Consider the following 14,447-nt stretch of genomic DNA (forward strand, 5'->3'; position numbering starts at 1 on the left):
CTCAACCCGCTAACGGCGCCTCGTCACGGCGAATATCGATGGAGATGGCTTCCGCGCCGTCCGTCGTTAAGACATGGATAATTAAGCCTAATGACAACGTCGTTGTCGAATAATCATATCATAAATCGTAAATAGTCCGCTGGCAGATGGGAGTCGGATTGATGATGAGGAGGCAGAAAAACGACTTCTGATTGATTCGCATTTATTGCGATGAACGAGATTTCTTGAACTTGACTTTTGTTTGTTTTAAGGTTTCAAAGTGCATTGTAGGATGCGAAGATTAGCTAAATGAGAGTTTCAAATTGAGTTTAAAATTAGCATGTACGCAAACAAACTTCAAATCCAAGCCCCGAGCAAACAAACAGAAATAACTAAAAATAATTGGCAATAATAAATTGAGAGCGAGCGAGCGAGCGAGCCGAGCCTCGGCGCCGTCCTTTTCTAACGATACATCTCGTTAATGTGAATAAGCGCAACATCGAGCCGCCATTGTGTGGAAATCAGCAAGGTCACCCGTGCGCGATCCTAATATAAATATATACGCCACTTGTTCCTTCCGCTACATTAACGAGTCTCAGCGGCATACAATGCCGTGAACTGAGGGCCGTCTCATCGAATCTGTACTAAAAAAAAAAAAAAAAAAAAAGACCCAAGCACAAAGAGAAAAATCCGAAATATGAATATTTTTGAAATTTCATTTTTGTCTTCTTCAAGGTGACTCGGCGACAGCCAGCTGCCACCGCTCGCCATCTTGGCCCAAAGTTTTTCCTTCCTGCCTGCTGCAAGTCGCTCGGTAAGTTTCCCGTCACGACGGCTAAATATCTTTGGAATGTTTCTCAAAGCCCGTGAGAGACGCACGCACGTACGTGAAGATGGGTCCCGGATATTTGAAATGTTCCCCGGCGCCGCCGATAGTTTTCCTCCGGTGGCTTTTTCGCGCTATTTTAAAACAAACAAATAAACTTCCTGGAATAGCACAAAATGAAGGCAAACACTTAATGAAGTAGTTGAGCTTCGTCTTGGCGAAAAAGTGGGACGAGATAAAGAGCTTTTGGAAGCACTCCAACTCGTTTATGAGGAGGAGCGGCGTCTCGATGCGTGTGAGGCCGCCACTCGTTCAAGCTGCCTCCTCTCTGACGCCGCTCTTCAAGTCATTTGAATTTTTTCCATCCAAATTTTTAATAATCCAGTCATGACCCAAAGCGTATTCTCCATGAATACCAACATTTCAGTGAACATTCTTGGAATGTCATTAGAATTAGAAATGGAGATGAACTGATTAGTCGAACACCTTTTACTGGAACGAGCAGACTTGTGGTAATAAGGTCAGCCATGAAGCCTGCGGCATGCGTAGCACACGTTTGACGTTTGTGGACTCGCGGCATGCAATTAAAAGCCGCGATAAATAAGGTTTGTTTCCGTGCTCAAAAACGACCTCAGCAGGAAGAAAATTCCGCTGTGATTTTACATTTTAAGCCTGGTTCCCGTTTCAGACCAGGAGTTAAGTTTACAAATTAGAGTTCGAAGCGTGGGTGAGGTTTTTTTCAACGCTTTTGTGCTTTCACTTAACATTTTGAAGCCAGGATGAGCTTTTACAGTTTCAATTCGGTTGCGTGTTTACACGTCACACTTTCCTCCTGAATTTGTAGGAACGTTAATCCTTGTTCCAAAAAAGATCAGCACAAAAATACTGTGATGCAGCCAAAAATCCACAATAGAAAATGAAGAGGATTTGGCAGAGGAGGACTTTTGTGGTGCCAGTCCTTGAACTTTTCTGACTCACGTCCGACAGTGACTCAGTTTTCGGGTTGAGTTGAAAATCCCAGGCATGATATTTGGAATTTTAAGAACCCAAATAAGGGCATATTCTGTAGATATTGTCAGTTTTTTTTTTTTTTTTTTTTCTGCTTTTGTAAATAGTTTGGCCTCAGTGAAGGTCCGCGTTGGGCTGTTTTTCAGGACTCCGCAAATCCCTAATAAAGGAGCAGCCCATTGTTTGGCTTTATTTTTCAGTCTTGGCCTTGGTCAGTGTCGTATTCGTGGTTGCTTTTGTGAAACGTAGAAAGCCATCCCCCCCAATAACGTGAGATGATGACACAACTCGGCTAGTTTGGAATGCGACAGTGGAGGAAAAATAAAAATAAATAAATAAATAAAAAAAATAAAATAAAAATAAAAACAACGTAGAGAAAAGATGTCCCATTAATAAAATTTGAAAGCAAGCCCTTTGGAGATTAAGGATCCCCCTTTTGGCCAGCGGATGTTTGTCTTAAAATGACACTTTGACTGCCTGCCAATTTTGTTCTTTCTGCATTGTCTTTAAGCGCACAATACAGCAGGCCGCTCTCTACATTGTAAATGTGTTAGCCGCCTGGCTTTTATCTTGCCGCCGCAATCTCCGATGGACCTGCAGGAGCCCAAAGGGATGTTCCCAAAAGTCCGGATCGCAAATCACCCGTCGGACAGCTTTTTCCACTTTTTCACGCTTGCGGCCTCAAACCGTCGCTTGTCACATTTCCAGTCCCACGCAGCAATTGTCAACTTTTGTCTCATATTCATCTTGTGATCTGTCCGCCAACAAAAAGTACTTGACCTTGCCGTTCCACCACCTTTGCGTGTTGTTTCAAACGGACACTTTTGAACTTTTCCTCGGACTTCCAACTTTGCCAAAAACATCAGTAGCAGCAAGGTGAGGCAAGAAATTGCAGATGGAATCTCGCCGTCACCTTCTGTACTAACCCAACAACTTGTTAAAGACCTCCACTTGATTGGGTCCGAGCTGTCACATCTGATAACCGTCACGACATCCAAGCGGCGGCCCAGTGATTGCTCGCTGCCAAACTGGGACACTTTGGAAAGGACCTGTCACCATTTTGAGCCTGGGAAACGATTTGAGATGATTCGCAACTTGAAGATATCATCTCCTCCCCGAAAAAAAAAAAAAAAAAAAAGAACCCTCCCTGCAATATGGCAGCAACATTTGCCGAAAGACATCAGGCCTTAATGACGGCAGCACAAATGAGCGCGGCGCGGCGGCTTCCTGCGCGGAATGGCGAGCGAACGTATTAGCGCCTTGCTGACAGACGAGTCTTAATTGTTTCCTCTGGAAAATGGAAGTTCACACAAGAGGAGAAAAAAGCCGGCCCGGCAGCGGCGCCTTTTGATGCAACGGTGACGATGACCTTGCTGCAGTGCGCCGCGCCGCGCCGCAGGATCCTTAAGAGTTTATCTTGACACACTCGCAGAGAGCGACTCTCAGGTGTGGCGCTGATAGACCAATTCATTTAAGTCGGTCACGATCCAGGGGCTCGCGAGGCGGCCGCTTGATGAATCCCGATTGTTCTTCTGCCTGTCTGGCTGTTTGCGTTCCTCCGGGCGAGAGACATCGTTCTGCCAATAGCCTGCGGACTCTTAACACACCACAAGCACTTTTCGTCGCCGCCGTCATCCTCCGAAGACGTCTCCGTGGACCCGCTAACGTATCTCATATGCATTCAAAACGACCATTTTTAGCCGGCATTCTACCGATTCGACATCCAACTTGGACATTGTGGAGATTGTCTTGAAATGTGTGTCGAACTCTTGTAAATCCACTCCAACTTTCTTGAGTTTCACCTCGTTTGCGTCAGATGAGGAGCCAAATATGAGCCGATAATATATTGCGTTGGATTGCAAAGGTTTTCGAGGTTGTTACCTGTTGTTTGTTTCCAAAAGTATATTCGGTTCAAAGTCGTTGAAGACGCATTCAGGTGCAATCTGCGGCTGCTAAAGCTACGTAGCTTATCTTAATCTGCGGATCAAAAAGCAGTGATAAAACCGTTCAAAACTTCAATTAAAGCACCCAAAGAAATTCCGCTCAACTCATTCACTGATGCCGTTTTCAAAGGCCACTTTCGTGCTTTTGTCTGAGACAAGCACCGCAGAATATTCTCTTCTGTGACAATATTAGTGCGGAACCGACTAAAAGAGTTCGGAGTCTTCATTTTTCAACCGAAATAAAATGTTTTTGGCTTTCTTGGGCTGTGAGAACATGAGTTGGTTTCACCAAAAATATCGATTTCTGATCAAAAAGTGAAACATTTCAAGCACGAGAAAATTTATTTATTTATTTTTTGCTTTCATGACGCCTCAAACTATAAAACAAAAATAAGAGCATTTGTTAGCTCCTCGTTCTCTCCATGAACCAACCGTGACGTGATCCGTTTGTGTCACATGCCTGAACTTATCGGACGTCCAACATTTCATAATCGATCTTTATCCTCCTCTCCAAGATGATTGCAATACCGCCATCTACTGGGATCCGTTCATCATTACTGTGGTTTACAAAGTTGAATATCACAAGCTGGACCTTGAATTTGAAATAATAATAAATAAATGCTTGACGGTTGTCGTCGTCTGTGGCAGTAAACGGTCGGGTTTCATAAAAACATCCACGGCCGTGAATGAGTCAATTATTTTGTCGTCCTTGAGTCAAAACGCGGTTAGCTTGACAAAAAGGCAAGAAGGAAGCTAGCTGAGCAACACACTCCCTCCACTAGGTTGAGTATTTGTCCTCAATGCCGCCATGGGCTCTCTCGCTAGAAACATGAAAATAAAAAAAAAACAAACTCAAGAGAAATGCCTTCAAATGTGTGCGAGAAGCTCTTCTCAAATCTCTTCAGCTTTGTTGTCTATCTCCTTGTTTGCATCCGAGTCTTTGGATTTCTAAAGTTGGAGGTATTTTGTGTTTGTTTTGCAAAATTTGCCTTTTCTGTGTTTTCAGTCCAAATAGGCGATGGCGACAGTCGCTTTGGACATTTAGCTAGCCGCTAGCTATGTAGCCTAGCTAACCTGCTTAGCCGTTCCCTGACGACATCTTTTCAACATGGTGCTTTTGCCTGAAACGGGTTCGCGTGACTTGAAGTCAAGGACACTTGGAAAGCAAAGTCCGACTTCTAAGAACAGTGGGCCGGTATCTCTCGTCCAAATGGACCTGCTGCCGCTTCTTCTTCTCGCCATCTCCTTGGTAACGTGATTGTCTCAAATCATCTTGTCCACGCGGGCAAAAGACAAGTTCTTTGTTGCGTTTTAGCGCCGTCATTAGACGGAACTGGCCTGCCCGTCTTTTCGCTCCCATTGTCAGATGATTGCGTCTTTGTGCTTTGCCGAAGCCGCCGTTGCCTGCTTCGCATGGTCGCGCGCGCTTGGGTCGTGCAATCAATATGATGGCCGTCACGTATGTTAGATTTGCGGGGGCTTTTCTGAGCACGCGTGTTTGCATCTCATAGCAGCTGGACAGCCTCATTGCCAAGAATTTGATGACGTCCGCGGCGGGAGTTCGATGAGCCATTGATCCCTCGCCGCGAGAACCTTCCAGCGGGCGACCTGTCCATTTGCGCCGGCTTTCTCCGCCACCATTGACACGGCAGGACCTGACATTTAATGACGCGTCGTCGCTTTTATGGCTCGCTCACAAAAGCAAACAAAAGGCGAGTGGAAGCCGCCAAGAAGAGCTCGGAGCAACAGTCGCAATTCGCAACGGTCACCAGTTACTTCATTCGGCAAAGGCACGGCAACGTTATTTCTCTTGCAGATTTAATTCACAAGGCAACTCGATGTGCTCATCGTCAGCAACATTTAACACATCAACGGCACACTTGAAAAACATTGAAATGCAAGTAGGTTTCTAAAATGACTAAAAGAAAAACAATTTTTAAAACCGTTTAGAGGACGGTAGTCAAAGGTATGGGGTCGGTGGGGGCAAAGTTTTTAATCTGCTTTTCAAATTTTTTATTCTCGGACTGACTTGACTTGTGTCGGAGCGTATTCCACTTGTGTGCGGCATAAGACCGAAATGCCGCTTCACCACGTTTGCTTCAAACTCTGGGCTCCACTAAGTGACGATCATACATGTTTTTGGAATGTGGGAGGAAACTGGAAAAATTCAATGCATTATTTTCAAATTCTATTTCAACGTTGTTATCCAAATGAACACTTCCAAGTCCAGTCTCGATCAGTTCTACGTCTCAACGGAGAGACAACTTGCTTGAGCTTGATGTAGCAGGATGCTTGGATTATAAATGAATACCGCGATCACCGGATGAATTGTTACACCCCAGGTCGTGATGTAAGACTTAACGAAATTCTTCTCACCAGTCACCCGCTGCATCCCCCCCCCCACGCCCCCCCCCCGACATCAAATGGACTTGGAATTGAAGCCTTTTTAAAAATGCAATGACTTCCCAACGGATCAGGCCAGCCTCGGCAGAATGCAAGTAGCGTACATTCAATAACGGATAGAAAAGATCTTATCAACTCCTTTGGCACCGGGAGCGGTGTGATGACATTTTGTATCTTAACGGCTTTCCCCCAACAAAGATCTGCAATTTTCCTCCCAAATCTTGCGCTCGCAGCTATTTGGTAAGTACAAAAAACATGTGCCGGGAACGAGAGTGTTATTGCCCGAAGCAAACGTTCATCCCAGGAGATAAAATCTGCGCTGTAAGTTAAAATACAGACTCTTAAGGTCGAATCGTAATAACGTGTCCCTCTGTGTGTGTGTGTGTGTGTGTGTGTGTGTGTGTGTGGCATACCGATGTGTTAACAAAACAAAACAAAAAAAAAAAGTTTTCCTAATTTTGACCGGCAAATTAAAGCGAGACGGGCGGTCGACTGGGGCTGGGGGGGAGGACACTGAAAGGGATGTGTTCATTTACAAAAAGGCTGCAGGAAGAGTTAATTAAGCGAGCTGCAGCCACGGCGAGAAAGTGCTGAGTTCTGGAGACACAAAATATTTATTCATCAGCCCATTAATGTTTAATTCCCCTCCACTTTTTTTTTTCTTCACTGTTTTTAAAAGGGAGGCAGAGCGGAGGAAAGCTTTGAACATTTGACCTTATATGTAAAAAGTGTAGGGTGAGTCTGAGGTGCCGGAGGGATTGTCTTTAATCATTAAGGAGAACGCTCAACACACGAGGACAAAATGCTTGCTCTCCTTTGCTCGATGGACAATGAAATAACTTCAGAACTGAACGTACTAGTATTAAAAAAATAAGTTCATCATCACACATATATGTGTATATATATATATATATATATATATATATATATATATATATATATATATATATATTTTTTTTTTTTTTCTTTTATGCGAAATATATTCACGGCGCTGGGTGTAGCAAAGCAGCCCCAGTACGTAACCAATGAAAAATCAAGCAAGCATGGCTTTGAATAATGTAAGAAATTGTTTAGAAAATAAACGAAATATTTCAAGATGGCTGTCGGACACATCAAAGTGACCCCAGTCCTATAACAATGAACTTAGGCGTTGCTTTCGGTTTGGCCTGACGGAACATATTCCTGGAATATTCAAAGACGCTGAATTAAAAATAAACAAAAAAAACTAATGTGATTTAAAACGTAGTTCTAGTAATTGCAAAGTGCCGCAGACTGCATGTTGCAACTTTCCCCACAGATGTTTGAGATTTAGTTCAGTGGTCGAAGGAACCCACCTCAAAGTAGTCCTGCAAGAACCAAAACAGAACTTCTTTTTTTTTTTTTCCAGGCATTTCTGATGCTTTCGGTGCTCAGTTTATTTTTTTAAAACACAAACAGCGTCCCTTTTTTTGCTCAAATGATCTAATGTTGGGGAAAATGGGAACAACCGGAACAGGCCACCTTGTTCCGGATGATCAATAATTGCTGGAGACAAACGAACAACAAGACGCGCGGCGTTGAAAGCGAGCACGCCAGCGCCTCGCCATAAAACACTTTGCAGGTGCTCCTTAAATCCCGCGTGACGTCTCGGCTGAAGGAGCGAGGAGGTGCAAGTCGCGGCTTGATTTGTCTGACGACTAATTACATGGCAACAAACGACTTGCCCATCATGAGAATATATTGTCTGCTTTTATCTCAGGAACTCATCGAGTCGAGCCAATTAAAAGCGGCATCGGCGGCGAGCGGCGCTCTCATTCAGTTAATTCATGATTGCCAATTAAAATGGAATAGCGCGCAAAGTTGTAAAGCTGTCAGGAGGGCCGGGCTAAATTACCCTTTTCCACTTTGAATGATGGACGCGCTCATCGCTCGCCGTTATCTTATTTATTCTGCCGAGAGGTTTGAAGAGCGGCTCGCGAGGAGGGGCGGCGGCTTCTTCTTCCAGAAAAGACCCCCCAATCTGCTTTTGTCATGTTTTTTTTTTTTTTGGTCCAACAAAAGAAGCAGTTAGACTATTGATAGGAAGTAGAAAGAATTCAGTTTCGACCAAAAATGCCTCAAGCACGGCTAGCGAGCATCTCTTGGCGTCATTCCTCCCAACTTTTATCTTGTGGTGGAATCGTTGGCTTTTAGTTTTTTGCTTCTTGCTGTCTTTGCTATTTCTTAACACGTAGTTCAAGGCCGCTTGTAAAAGTAGTCGCAAACCGACCGATCTGCTTCTCTTCACGCCGGAGCCGATCTCAGCCGTCTTCGGGCATTACGCGGGTTACACCCTGAACCGGTTGCCAGCCAATCACGGGGCACACGTCAACAAACAACCATTCACGCTCACAATCGCAATTCCGAGTGTTCAGTCAACTTAGCATGCGTGTTTTTGCAATGTGGGAGAAAAGCGTAATACCCGGAGAAAAGCCACGAGAACGTAACTGCTTATGGACGAAATTGAACATGATGGACAAAAGTCGTAACCATAAGCAAAAAACAAATCTGGTGCATCCATTTAGTGCGTGTTGTAAATAGTGTGTTATCTGCGCAACACAAGGCTCCCGAAATTACAGCTGATGCAGATCTCCCGAGTGAAAACGATGTCCAATTTAAGCACGGGGGAAGAAAAGTAAATAACGGCAGTCTGGACACGACGCTTTAAAGGGCCATTTAAATGTCCGCGCAGGCGAGTTAAAGCGACGGCAACTTGTCCCGCCCGCGTCTCTTGCACCATTAGCCGCCGTCGGCAGGCTATTGATGGCCTAATTAAAATGTGTCAGCCTGAAATATGTCACTTTCTTGTATAAAGGCACAAATGGATGGCGCGCATTAATTCTCCCTTTCTCAGAGAGACCTTCTTTAATGTCGCTCGCTAGACAAGCGGCTTGTGTCTACAGCGGCGCGCTCCGCCTCCTCTCACGCTCCTCAAACAATACGTCAAGCAGCCTTGACGACATCGGAGCGGGCCGATGACCGTTTCCCGCGAGCTGGGGCCGCTCAAACTGTCGTCGCTCTTGAATCTGATATGTCTGGCGGACAACGCTGCGCTCAGATAGTTTCCTAATTCAATTTTTATAAATACAGACGACCTTTCTCGAATGTGTTTTCAAGCTTGCACTCGATGCTGAGAGCCACTCGGAGTGATTTTTGATTTGAAGTCACCCTGCTCGCAAAACGCTACAGATTGAAATAGAAGTTGCTTTCTGTCCGTCGAGGGATAATCTGTACAAAGATACTCCTATGAATTATAAAACAAATTTTCAGACCTTTTCTGGAGCCTAAAAAATTTTTTCAAACAGGTCTTTTCTCAATCCGCCCGGTAACCCCCCCCCCCCCCCCCCCCCCCACGGGATCGTGCCTCCGTGAAGGCAAAACAACCTCCCGCTTCAGAGGTGTCAGCGTGCTTAAAGTTTCCTCCAGAAAGTGACATGCTAGCAGCAAGTTTGCTGTGGTCCTCTGGAGACTCGCCACCCGGGGTCATGGCGCTTTACAACAGATTAAAAGCGAGTGTCACTAATGTCAACCAGCCAGGGAATCAATGGCCCGGCGCGGGAAATGAAAGCTGTGACGGACATGGGCGAGTACATCAGGTTCTGTCAGCGAGCTTCTATTCACCAAATGCTCCTCATGCTTGGCAGCTGCCATGACCATGAAGAGGGGCCGGGGGGAGGGCATACACGCTCTTCAACCACAGAACACCCCGGGGGGGGTTCTTTCTGGAAGAGGCTCGACACTCTGTGGCCATCAGCTCCATCAAGTTGTGCCACTGCGGGCTGAGCTTTGAGCTCGTTCCGCCGCACTAGAGAAGAACTTTTTCTCATTTCACATGATCAGTCGCAGCGGAAATCAAAAAGCCAGAAAGGGGAAGGAAAAAAAAAAAAAAACCTGCTTTGATGTGAATTCAAAGCCGAACGAATGAACGCTCGTCGTCATTGATTTCTGTTGATTTGCTATTGTAATTGTCGACAATGCAAGCCGACAGTGCATCTGATCAGCATTCATCAAGACGCTTTGAGCGGGATCTCATCTCCAACCTCGTATTTATGGCGCTCCTGTTTCGATATTCTGCAGCCTCCGAGCAACGCAAAAAAGATATTTTCAGTCCTCTTGGTAACTTTGCATCAGGAAAACGCTCCTTGTCCTTGTTCTCCTTCTTCTTTAAACTGCGTCTCCCGCAACCTGCAAAGTCTATCGTTCACGTCTTATCTTAAAACCGACGTCTGACTTTCTTTTCACTTTGCCTGCTGGAGACGTACTTGCGACAGGGTGGAAACGAAACAAAAAAAAAAGAAAGGGAAGTTGAGGAAGATATTTTTCTTGTGCGTGTCCTCCAACGACTGACTCACGAGGATGGGATTGAATTCAACGGGCTCCCCGACGTTAATGAGACGAGCTCGCTGGCTGCCTGCCACCTTTGCAGTTTCGTGTCCTTGAGCAAGGCATCACAGCCCCGACCTCTCGTCATATTTGGCAGACTTCTCGTCGCAATTTCCAAGGCGAGCGTTTGTTATGTCTGGTCATCATTAAGTACAGTCATCTGACGGAGTTCCCAATTTTTCACTTCAAAACAACTGCTAAACTGGAGCGTGGTGTTTTGGGTAAGCCAAAATGGTCATGAAGGCAAACGCAACACTCCGTGGGAAAACTTGCAAACTCGGGGGGTCGGGGGTGGGGCTTCACCTGTCGCCGTGGGGACGGCTCAGGATGCCAACGGGAGCCCTCGCCATCCACTTGCCACGCTATGCATTTGAATGTGAGGAATCGAGACGCCTGCCAACGACACCTGCGCCCGCCGGTCACGCCGTTCGCGTTCACCTGCGTCTCGCCGCGGGAGCCGAAAGGGCAGCTGTTTGTTGTTTTGCTCGTTATGCCCAAGCCCGGGAAACGCGGCGCCATGCTCATAGCCGCAAGAATGCCGGATCTTGTAGAGAGAGGAACGTGGCGAGCACATGAAGAGACGGCAGAGACGCTAGGAGGTTGGAGATAACAAGCCCTTTGCCAAGCAGGCGACCGTGAGCAACCGTGGGCCGGCGTGAATGCAACAGGCGGCGGTTTTCAGCCTGACTGCTTTGGCACCGAGGGGGAGACGACATGTCATGACAAAGCCGATTCCTTTGCCTTTTCCTTGTTACCATGCCGCCCTGTCCTGCTCTTCACCAAGCCTCATCCTGTCCTCATTTTGGGCTTGTTTGCGCTCTCTGTTTGCCGGCTTCCTTCCTCATTGTGCCTAACGCAAGGTGACATTCTTTTCCGGAAAAGCGGAACAAAGAGCATCTGGGTTATATGCTGTCAAGACTTGCTGTCCAAAGCCAGGGAACATATGCCACCCTTTTTTTCAGGGGCGGGGGGTGGGTCGAAGGAAAGCTTAATTGAAAAACGCCGCTCCGCCGTTACAGCAAATGAAAAAACGACACCTGAATGCCGACGGGAGGAGACACGCAAGCATGAAAAAGGCTTTTAAAGTGATTGTGTGTCGTCTTTATGGGAATGTGCATAAGCGCTCGCCCCCCGTGGGCCGCAATGGCTGCGGCGCAAAGTTAGCTTCAGTCGCATCAGCCTTCACAGAAGTTGACTCCAAGTAATTCTGCTTAAAGCAATGAAGTCTCCCAAACAATCAGAAAGTTCTCCAACTGTTCGATACGTTGGCCTCATTGCGCTTGTGTCTGAGGCCCCCCAAAAAGCAAATAGTTTTGCCGAAATACGCGGGATGCATTCGGACAGGCTTCTCAAGCTCTTGTTAGCGTCTGCCGGCTGCACTCAAAGGTCGGGGACGCCTTAAACATTCTTATCTGGAGTGGAATCTCATCCGCCACCATCCAACCGCTTCCAGCCGGACTGATCTCACATCATAGGCAGGCCGCACTTCTATCGGCGCCTACGACTTAATCTCTCTTTAATCTGCACCGACTTCTGATGTGTAAATGTAAATGGGCCTTGAAGTTCCAGATGTGCGACTTCAGCAAGTGCACGGAGAGTTTTGGGAGATGGGAATGATTAGTGGATTTGCGCTAAAGCACCGGACTCCACCGTGCGCACCCTATGGCTCTTGTACGGCTGATAAATTATTGAAGATTAAAGGTTTGATTCGTTTTCTGAAGAAGGAAAAGCCCAATCAACATGACTAGCATTTTCGATTTCATTTCATTTCTTTTTGTCGCTTAGCAGTGTTTACATTTGCCCTTGAAATGGTGAAATTGAATGTTCCAGATGCGGGGCCTCCATTTGTTATTCAAAACAGTTCAATGGATACAAAATGGCCATCCGACTTAAAAGCTGGCTTTCTCATTTCCAGCGAGTAAGTACTGTGTAATGCAGAATAGCAGCAAGAGTGTTGAGCACAAGAAACTTCAGAGTGTCTTTTGCAGAGGCGGGAGGGGCTGCACACATCCAAGCCCGACCGAGCGGCTGTGCGACACACAGGCTGCTGAATGCAAGCCGGCCCGGCGCGTCATTAGGATTCGGATCAGGATGCCGCCTCAGTCGACAAAACTCGCAGATGAATGAACGAGTCTGTCTGCACTTTCTCTTTTCGTAACACATTGTGACGCTTGCAGGGGGGCATCAACCGAGGATGACCTCCAAGCTTGTTTACTGTTTGAGGGAGCGGAAATGTAGCTTTACATATAGATGTGACAGATGCTTTGAGTTTATGGTCAGCTAAATTTATGCTCTACCCACTGATAGTCTCCTTCAAATCAGAAATCTGGTGCAATACCCGTGAGAGGCCCGAGAGACCTGACTGCTGAAAAGAAGAAGGAGTACAATAACAAGCAAGAGTTTCTTCAGACCACCCAAAACTAAAAGTCTTGAGAGTGTACCCAGATTGACTAGTGATACATCCATTCACGTTTTTCCCTTTATCTGGGGTCGGTCGTGGGGGCCGCAACTTTAGCGAGGAAGTCCAGACTTCTCTCTCCCAAGCCACTTCACCCAGTTCTTCTGGAGAAATCCCAAAGCCTGGGGGTTAATGTTTTTAATGTTTGTTTTTTTTTCATCCATAAACTGAGCCGTTTATCCTCACAAGGGTGCCAATCGTCGTAGGCGGGGTCCGCGCTGATGTGGATGCCTGCCAATTGCAGGGCACACACAGACAAAAATTCACGCTCACAATCACACCTCGGGACGATATGGTGTGTTCAATTAACCTGCCTTGCATGGTTTAAGAATGTGGGAGGAAACCGGAGTACCCGGAGAAAACCCACGCAGGCACGGGGAGAACATGCGCCTGGGATCAAACTCTGCACTTCTGAAGTGTGAGGCGGGCAAGCTAACCAGCCGGTCAATTTGCTGCCGGGTACTTCTAATCAACAGAATTTTTTTTTCTGCCAGTATTATTCCTAGAGTTGTCCTTAAATGCCCAAAATTTTGCTCTCTCCATTTTCTGACCTCTGCATATCACCGTGGATTAGCACTGTAGGCTGCCCTCTCTTGTTGGTCTGGGGGGAGTGCTGTTGATAAAACCCGCTTAGAGGAAATCATCCAGTGGAAGTTGTAAGATACAAGTCAGACGGATGGTAATCTATGTCGGCCTCGGAGGGGAGAGAGAGCGGAGGTAGCGACTCAATGAATGCAACCTGAATGTTGAGCTTTGAGCCGGCGAGGGACGAGAGCCCCCAACCCCCCACCCGCGGCCCAACGGCCAATAATGATAAGACAGCCGCAATCGATGCGACCAATCCTCTGTGATTAGGTCGTGCCTGAGTCCACTTGATCCCCGCGACCCTCTTGGGCTGCGCCGAGGAAAATAAAATGGCTCAATACCTTCTGGATGACGAATCCTCAAAGGGTGTTTTGATGCAAACAAGACGAGCCTCGGTGGTTTGATGGTGGCGTAGGAGTCTGGTGGCGACGCGGCGTTGGGGGGCGGCTCTAACATCAAGGCCTCTCTCCGCCGAGGCGCCATGCGACCGCACAGCAGCTCCAGATGATTAAAAGAAAACACAATCGCGCGCAGAAGGAATTAAAATACAATTACAAGCCGACTCCTCGGTGGGAAACGTCTTTGCGCAATTACAGAGAGCGAAGATGCATTTGATCCGCCGCTAAACGGAATCCGGTTTGATGATAAATCAGCCACCCGCCGTTGAGAGTCACGGTGCGACGGAAAGGTCACCCGCTCTGAGTCATTGCTCCTCCAGTGTTCCAGAAGCAGAAGGAGCAGAGGGGCAAATTCTATTTACATAAACTTGAAATGAATTGAAAAAGCCTGTCGTCCTCTCTGCTCGCCACTCCTGACCAAGGCTTTAAAAAGCTGTCATATTTTA

General features: G+C 46.7%; 1 protein-coding gene across 6 annotated transcripts in view; it reads left to right on the top strand.

Annotated features, from left to right (window-relative positions):
• LOC148318612 (cadherin-7-like) overlaps positions 1-14,447 on the top strand; it is an 87,136-nt gene that overhangs the window by 15,264 nt on the left and 57,425 nt on the right. For all 6 annotated transcript variants that reach the window (XM_088282390.1, XM_088282395.1, XM_088282392.1 and 3 more), the window contains one exon: positions 715-793. The gene's annotated coding sequence lies outside the window, so the exon portion shown is untranslated. The remainder of the gene's footprint in view (positions 1-714; positions 794-14,447) is intronic.

The sequence above is a fragment of the Idiotropiscis lumnitzeri genome, chromosome 19 (genome assembly GCF_059441095.1).
Source record: "Idiotropiscis lumnitzeri isolate Australia: NSW breed Sydney's pygmy pipehorse chromosome 19, RoL_Ilum_1.0, whole genome shotgun sequence".
Lineage (NCBI taxonomy): Eukaryota > Metazoa > Chordata > Actinopteri > Syngnathiformes > Syngnathidae > Idiotropiscis > Idiotropiscis lumnitzeri.